Source organism: Pteropus vampyrus, unplaced genomic scaffold (genome assembly GCF_000151845.1).
Source record: "Pteropus vampyrus isolate Shadow unplaced genomic scaffold, Pvam_2.0 Scaffold177, whole genome shotgun sequence".
In the NCBI taxonomy this organism is placed as follows: domain Eukaryota; kingdom Metazoa; phylum Chordata; class Mammalia; order Chiroptera; family Pteropodidae; genus Pteropus; species Pteropus vampyrus.
In genome coordinates, this window is record NW_011888958.1 from 1,116,081 (window position 1) to 1,125,283 (window position 9,203).

Genomic DNA, 9,203 nt, shown 5'->3' on the forward strand with positions numbered 1-9,203 from the left:
TCTAGGAACTTCAGGGACATGAACAACAAATGTATATAAAGATGCTCCTTGTAGCATTGTTAATAGCAAAGAAAACATTAGATATAACCTAAATGCCCAATCATAGGTGGATATGGAAAGAAAAATTTAGCCACACAGTGGAAATGTTCCCTGGAAGTACAATCATTAAAACTGGCACCAAACAGTAGCACTCTCAAACTTTAAGGTGCATAACAATTACCTGGGGCCTTATTAAAATGCAGACTTTGATTCAACAGGTCTAGCTAGACCTAGAATTCTGCAGGTCTAAAAGGCCCCCCAGGGGAGGTTCAATGCTGTTGGGGCTCCCACCTCGCTTTAAGCAGCAAGGCTGTAGAATTTTCACTACTGATATGAAAAAGCCTTACCAAAACATGATAAAATGAAGAAAAGCATGCTATAGAACCATTTTAGTATACCATTTTAATAAAAAAAAAATATGTATGTGTAGAAAAAACTAGAAGGGTAAACAACAAAATATTAACAGGGGTTTTCTCTGGGTAATAAAATTGAGTGATTTCTATCTTATTCTTTACATTAATTTGTTTTATGCAGTGCATGTATACTGTTTAATTAAAACTAAGTGACTGGGTCTATTCTGCTAGGCCAAACCCTAAATATAGGAGGAGTCTCATTAGAAGGAGAAGCATTGCTGAGATCAGTTATGAAAAGTGTGTCCCTTGGCACAAGAGCCAGCCCTGAGCGGAAAGGCCTGGCCAGGCAGAGGCCTGGGAACAGCGTTCTTTGGACATGGACCGTGGAGAGGATGTAAAATGTAAGAGGAAGCCCCGGGTGGTGGGCAGATGAGCTGTTCACCTGGAGGCAGATGCAGGCCAAGAACTGGGACCCCTGGGCTCTTGACACTGGAGGGCAGACATCTCAGGCTCTGGACAGTGACCCATTCCTGTTCCCTTGGCGATTGTGACACCTTTGTTCTTTCTTCCCCTGAGTACCTACTGGGACCAGCAAGGTAAGAGCAAAGGAATCAGGAAGAGAGAGAGGCCAGTCTCAAGGGCAGAAACTAGAATCCCAGGATGACTCTTTCAGAAGCTCTTCTTCTAGGACCAGCCTCCAAGGGTCTGGGTTTGCTTCAATAAGGGACAGGTTTCCTGTACAAAGTGGATGTATTGTCCCACCTGAGGATGGAGTGGCTCTAGAGAGGGTCGTCAAGTATTTGCTCGGTATTTTGTGGGGTAACCCACTAGATGACCTTAGATAGGCCCTGCGACCTTCTCTACCTGAGCTTTCTCAGCCATAATAGAGAGAAAAATTACCCGAGGATCTCATGGGCAGTAAATGTAGGTTCTGGGGAAATAATAGGTTCCTAAAAGAAAGATATGGAAGTGATTCAAGGTACACAATGTCATCTGAAGCATTTGATTCATTATTTGGGAGAATTGGACTCCTCAGAGCTTTCCTGACAAAAAGCTAAAGCTGGAAGACAGTGAGATTGCAGATGTCAGCATCCAAACCCAACTTTGCTTCTACTCCCACCCCCTACCCTCCCACCCACCGCCTTACATCCAAGGCAGGAGCCAATCCTGCCTCTTCGGGTCTCTTGGGCTATAGACTCAAGGCCCGTGTTCTTCTCCAAATGAGGGGAGCTGGAGGCAGAGGAGGATCTTTGGAGAAGCAGCCAAGTGTTCTTTGACTCATAGGAGAGCCTGGGGCCTGAGAGGCCAGCTGGAGGTCCGCTGTCTGTCTGCTGAAGGCTCCACTAGACTTTCTGTCTCCTCTACCCCTGGGAATCCAACCGTAAGAGGAACTGATCTGGCTCCCCTCTGCACCCCTCACTCCCAATGCAGTTTCCTTCCTGTGCTCTCTTGGGAAAGATGAGAGCTGGGAAGGGAGAGATGTGGTTGAGGAGGCAGGTCCAGCCCATCTGGGCCACAACATCTGTATCCTTGACAGTGGCTTCTCTATTCCTGCTTCGAACTGAGAGGGGATGGGAGAGCCCCAGTTCTTCCCAGGAAACAATGATATGACTCACTCCTCAGGACAAACCATGGAAGAACACAGCCTTTTTTAAAAAATGGAACTTGTATAGAACTGTACAATTTGTTTTCTCACCTTTATAAGGTAAAATGTGGAACAGCACATGTTCACGGAAAATTCCAAAATAACAGTGACTTAAACAGAACAGAAGTTGATCTCCCCCTTAGATAAAATAATGCAGGCCAGGGATAGTATGGCAATGCTGTGAAGTTTTCAGGGATCCAGTTTCCTTGCAACTCTTCCTCATGGTCCAAGACTACTGCAAAAGCTCCTGCCATCGTATTTGAGTTCCAGGGAAAAACTTAGCAGATAAAGAAGTAAGACATGCTCCTCTTTTAAGACTTCCCAGAGGTCAAATCCAACAGTTCTACTTAGATTCAGAATCCTAAGAAGCATTAAGGGGCAGGGATTGCCAAAACCTAGTCGTAAGGCCATAGGCAGTTCCAAAGAAGGCTGAGAAGTGAACTCTTTCATCTGTGTGGCATTGGATCCTATCCCATTTCCTCCTACATCCACTGTCCTGATTCAGGGCACTCTCAGCTCTATGACAACCACAGATCTGGTCTTCCCGACTCCAGGCCAATCCCTCCACCAGCCCTGAGTGGTTTCTCCAAAATATACATCTGGCCATATCACTCTCATGCTCAAGAACCTGCAGTGGCTCTCTGGAGCCCTTGGAATGAACAGAACTCTCAGCATGGTTTTCAAAGCATTTCACAATTTGACCCCAGTCTTCCCTTCCAGCCTCACCTCTAGGCACAGCCCCTCCCCCAGCCCATCCAGCCCATCCAGATTCCTCAGTGTCCCTCAAACAGTCTACACGTCATTAAGCTACTTCCCTTGACTACAATCTTTTTCTGCCCTTCGATTTTTGATAAACTTATATTCATCCTATGAAATGTTGAATAAGCATTACTGTCTCCATGTGAAGCCTTTCTTGGTCTCTCTGTGGACCTCACTGGAAATCTCTGGAATGCTCTGTCTTTCGCATGCATGAAGTTCCTCTAGAGGACGGGCCATTTAAGGTTCAGAGCCACTCACCTGCCTGCAACCATGACTCTGCGGCAGAGGCTACGAAGGGCTTTGTTTTGCACAGACTTGCTATTGTTTAAGACAACATTAAGCCTTTACCACTGGACTAGAAGTTCTTCTTGGGCCTCATCATCTTGGTGTCCCCAGGAGTGAGCCCAGGGGCTGGCACTAAGTGAAGGACCCACAGAAGACTCACCTGTCCCCTGCCCTTAGCTCTGAGTCCTGCTGATTCACTGGGCCCAGCCTCCTTCCTCTGAAGTACAAAATGACAACCTGACCCTGGGCTAACACTCCAAGTGATGACATCAAAACGGAATAGATAACAGGCCTTCACAGGGATTCTTACCCAGTCCCACACTGTTTCAATTAGGAGATGTTTAGTCTATATTGTCTCCACTGATCTTGTGACCCATAGCAGAGACAATGCCATTCCTGACAAGAGCAGAAGTCCCTGGCCACCCCCTGGGCTCTTGGCATCAGGGTGAGCACACAGTGGAGCCTCTAGGCCCTTCGCCCCACTGCCAGCTCTGCGATCCTTAGTGACAGTTTTCAGGCCAAACTGGCTGCCTCTCGAGACTCTGCAGCCTCTGGACACTGTGAGGGGCAGGACAGGTCTTTTGGTTGCTATTTTCCTCCACCTCCCCCCAAGTCCCTCTCCAAGTACTAGGGGAGGTCTTTCAATTACTACACATAAAGCAGGCATTACTTTTTGTCCTTTTTGGGGAAGTATCTGGAGAAGACATTTGTTTCACTGAAACTCTGAAGACATGGCCGGGGCATTAAGAGCTCCAAGAAGCCTCTGGAGCTGTTCTAGGGCCCATCTCCCTTCCCTTTTCACAGAATTTCTAGCTTCTGGGTAGGTGCCTTCCCTGGGGGTCAGGATTCCCAGGCGGGGAAGATCCAATATTTATTCTGATCCCGTTCCCCACTGCCCCCATCTCTCTCTCCAGTATCATCTTCCCACCCTTTATGTTTCCATAGTACTTTGCACCTTGACTGTGGTTCTTCAGATGCTAATTTGTAATTATATGTCATTGTCTATGAACTGGAGCATCTCTGTCTCCTTACGTGACTGGCATAGAGAAGGGTGCCCTCTTCTCTCCCACCCTCTCCCCATAGTCGGCTCTATGTAGAAGGAGGCTCCACCCCTTGGAGGGCAGAGGAATAACCTGGAAGGCTTGCTTCCTCTGGGATGATTTTCCTGCTATCCATGGTGACCAGGTGACCATTGTCCTGGTGACCATAGTGGGGTCTGCTTGAAGTTTGGTGGGAGTAATCTGGCCCACCTCTTTCCTTTTGCCCCAGGAAACGATCATAACAGCTGACACTATTAAGTATTTACAGCATACCAAGCACTGTGCTATGTGATGAATTTCCACTTTCTTATTCAAACCAACCAGCCTCTGAGATGAGGTGAGAAAGCTGAAAAGACTTGCCCAAGATCAAGCAGCTGTAAGAGGCAGCTCTTAATCCCTGCCCTCCATTGCCTGCTTGCACGGCCTTAGCTCATTCTTGTCCATCCCTCTCCCTTCTGCTGTTTGCTAGCTGAGGAAACTTACATGAATAACTCTACCTCCCTGAACCTCCATTTCCTCATCTGAGACGTGAGGCAACAATACTGCCCTTGAAGGAGGTTGGGAGATTCTCACGTATTGAGTATGTCAAGCACAGAGCCTGGCACCCAGGAAATGCTACATGGACTGGAGCTTCCACCTGCCATCATCCCTCAGGCCTCTTCAGCAGAGAGGGGGAGAAGAAGGGTGACCTGCCATCCCCAACCTCCCAGCTGTCACAGAGGCGGGACAGCCCCGAGCTGTCGGCAGCCTCTCCAGTTCTCAGAAAACTCTGTTCCACATCACAGCCGATTAGTTACAAATAGCTTCCTCCCCTCATGTATCACTTACACAACAGAGAGAAAGGGGCGATTGTTCCTGGGAAGGAAGGTCTCCCTGGCCCCTCTCTCCAGGGCAGCTGAGAGACGCAGTGGAGAGGAGAGGAGGGTCTGGGAGGAGAAGGTGGGGCGTAGTCACAGGAAATGAGGATGTGGAGGGTCCTGGCAGTTGAGAAAGGACCAGTTCCCAGTGGGCAGCAGGCAGGCAGGGGACCAAGGCTTAGGAAGGGTCCTGAGTTGTGAGGGCAAGAAGGGAAGGCAGTTATGGTGCCAGCTCATGAGCCTGATTCCTTGACAGCAGCTTGCCAAGCAGGCCCAGCTGCGGAGGACTGCCCCCAATTGGGTAGCCGGAGCACAGCAGGTGCCCGGTCTCTTGATTTCTCCAGAGCTTTGGACACCACTGGAATCTGAACAAATGCCCTCCCTGAAAGCAGCCGCGACTGGCCTTCCAGCCCCGCTAGTTTCAATAAAGCCCAGGCTGGAGCCTGGAAGAGCCTGGAAGGAAACTCAGTGTAGGGGAGGCTACTGGACGCGAGGTGCAAGCCGTGGTCCCAAGAGGCTCCCTTTGCCCTTGGTTGGTGGTCCTTGACTTTGCTGCCACCACCAAGCTGAATCCCTCCATTAAAGCAGAGGGCCAAGCATGCACAGAGTACCTCTTTGTCATTTCTCTTAGCACAGCTGAGACCAGCTGGCATTTTCACAAAGGGCTTTACTAAATACTAAGGGAGAACAAAAGGGAAATAATTACAGAAAACACAAAAAACCCAGCCCTGGCTGCCAAGTTCCCAAAGTACAGGTTTCTGATCCTCTGGTGACGACTCGTCGCCCCAAAGGCCCGGGACAAGGCCGCAGCACCTCGCCTGGATTCCCTCGTTCACAGCCCTCGTGGCGAGTGCTATCTTGTTTCCTGCCCCTGGGAACCACTTGGTCACCCATGGCCTCAGCCCTTATCTCCCTTCCAACTCAGCCCCACCCTAGGCCTCCCATCGAGTTCTGGTCTCTGGCCCAAGGCATGAGCTTTTTCCCCTGGGGGCTGGCAAGGCTGTGGTGACCAACCCAGGGCATGATTACACAGTAACAGAAGGTTGTCTTCCCACCCTCTCACCCCACCAGAGGGCCCACCCAAGATGTCTTGGGCATGGGGTCTAGGAGGGCTGCCTCTAAAGGCTGAAGGACCTTTGGGCAAGGAATGGGCAGACTTGAGACATTTTCGCTGTGGGTAGAGGAGAGAGTACTCTGAGGATCAGCCCGACTCAACAAACACCAACTAAGCCCCGACTGTGTTTCAGGCACTGTGCAAAGTACTGGGATCCAAGGCGAACGAGCTCGGTCCTCTTACATCTTGTAGTCTGAGGGAAGACAGACAAGCAGCTATGCAGTGTGAGCCTGAGGGCCAGATGTCATGATGAAGGGGCAATTCAAGGCGCTGTGGGAACCTGGATGACGGGCATCTCACCCAGGAGTGGTGGCCGAGATGGCCAATGGAGCTTGCTTAGAAGAAGCGCATGGAGAGAAGGAGAGGGACTCGCAGTTGAGGCTGGGCGGGGCCGCAGGAAATCCCAACCTAGGACACCAGAGGGAAAGGCAGAGGGGGCCAACCAAACATCTTGCTGGTGACTTTAGGGAGCAGGTGGCTACAATATGTCCAGCCTATAAAGTGGAAAGGCCCTCAGCTCTCAGCCCCCAATATCCACTGTTGTTCTCCTGCCAGTTAGGAAGGAGGAGAGTCTAGTCCTTGGATACTCTGCTTCTCACCCACCTATGGCTGTACCCAGGTCTGGGGCTCAGGCACAGGGTCAGAGGGAGTGTGCTAACCCAGGGCCACCTGAGACACTGCTCTAGCACCAGATGCAGAATGGTCTTCAAAGGAGAAGGAAAAGTCATAGATGGGAAATAGTTCAGAGGATCAAGCCAATGGAGAGGCTAGGCCAAAATGGGAAAATGAGTCAGGAAGCCAAGAAATCGGGATGGATTCAGGCAAACATTTCAGCTAAGACCATGATTAATGTAAGGTGTGGAAAGCCCTGTGTTTTGGGGCAGCTTTGGGAGGCAGAGGCTGGCATGGGCATGCATGTCTTGGGCTAGACCCCATAGCTGCTCAGCATGACTATTGTCATGGCCGAAGCTGTTTCTGCAGCCTAGACCCTTGTGTTTACCTTTATTTGCTCCCTGGGACAATGTTAGATCCAGGCCTGTGATGAGGGCTTCTCCCTTCTACATATCAATCTTTCAGTTTGTCAAGCACCCGCTCTGCTCCAGCAAGGAGAAGACCCAGAGAAATTTTGAGACGTTGGCCCTGCCTTCAAGGAATTTGCAATCTGGATGGTACAGAGAGCTTAAGCTCATCAGAAAGAGCTCTGGAGAAAGACTAGGCTGATTCGCATCTCTGTTCCTTCCTTAGTAGCTGTGACTATGGACAAATTAATTAAACTCCCTGCACCTCTGTTTCTCCATCTTCAAAATGGGAATAATTAAAACCTACCTCACAGGTTTATTGTGAGAATTCAATGAACTGAGGTGTTTAAAGCACCAGGCACACTGCTTGGCACATAATAAATGCTCAGTAAATATTAGTTCTCTCCCTGATGCAACAACGAATGATTGCGATGAAGAACAGTTAAATGTTGAGTTGTGAACACTGACTCTGCCAATAGATCTACTCAGAAGCTGCAGTGATAACTGGGGACTGATCACCTGGATGGTGATGGTGAGAATTTGTGTGCGTGTGTACACATGTACACATGCAAATCCCTCCATCCTTTTGCTCCTCTGCAGTTGGCAGAAGCATGAGATTCTTTATTTTCTGTTTCATGCCCGGGATAACAAGGACTCTGCTCTGTACCTGCAGTGTTTTTATATCCCTAATAAGAATCAAGGATTTATTAGAAATCGTGCCCAACGACTACCATTTCTGTACCTCAGGTGCTTTATCAGTCCTCACCCATGAGGCAAGTACTGTGGTTATTCCCACTTTACATGGAGGCAGCTGGGGCTCTGAAAGTTACTTAAGGTTAAGGGGCTGCTAAGGACTGGAGTCACAGTTCAGGGAAGCAGAGCCACTAGTACACCTGCCCTGGACTGGATGTGAGCAAGAGTTGAATCATTTTGGGGTCTTATTGGTTTCTCCCACCCACCCTGGCTAATTTCACCTCACAACCTAAGAAGCCAAGTTTAGAAGGATATGGTTCCCAGTTTAGTGACAAAAACATCGAGGCACACCTGCGAGAATTGTGGATATTGCCCAGGTATTGAGCTCACTTGGAGCATAAAAAGAGAGCGCTGTGGCATTGTCAGCCATTTGTACCCCACCCCCATGAACATAAACTTGAAGGGAACCACCTCACCACATGCCCAGCACCTGGGGCAGTGCCTGGAGCATATTATGGCTGAAGAAATATGTGTCCATGTACACACACAGTTATAGACAAATATGCCCAATGAATAAGTGCTCAAAACATTCAGTTACAGACAATACAGATACAATACAGATACCTCAATACACACACTCATACACGATATACACCTGCGTCCACATACACAAACACAAATCCAAAATAAATACACTCATAATCACATGCGTATGTATACACAGATGTTATGAACAAACATATATAATCCAGATATGCACACACACATATCTACTCACCTATACACATGCACAGCGATTCTCAGACCTCTGCTATGACCCCAGACCCAGGAAGGAGTCTGTCTGCCTCATGAGCCCTAGCATGTTGGAGCTCGTCAAAAAGTTCTTTGCAGCCCCCGCTTAGCTGGCTGGTAACTGGACCCTGGCTCCTGGACCTCCAGGCTTAGGGCTGGCCAGGCAGAGAGGCAGAATCTCTGGCAGTCCCTCGTGGGTGGGCAGGCAGGCGGCGGACGCAGAGGTCACTGGGGTGAGAGCTGGGGCTGCCGAGCCTCTCTGCTTCTGGCTGGAATGTGCGCTGTAGGGGCTGCCTCCCAGGCCTTCCTCCTCTCCCATAGCCACCAACCAGCCCTGGGCCTGGGCCAACCCATGACACCAAATCCTGCCAGGTTCTTGCAGCCAGGGAGGGTTGGTACATACCACATCATGGAGGAGTGGTGATGAACACTTGAGAACCGTGGAAGGGCACACTCAAACACACAGAGAAATGCATGATCACACAGAGAAGCTGGTCAAGACATTCACACACGGAGAAAGACACAAACAGAAAGACAAAGGCAGACATGCAAATTCACAATCCCACTGAAATGCACATTCAAACACACTTCCAAACACCCCTAGAGA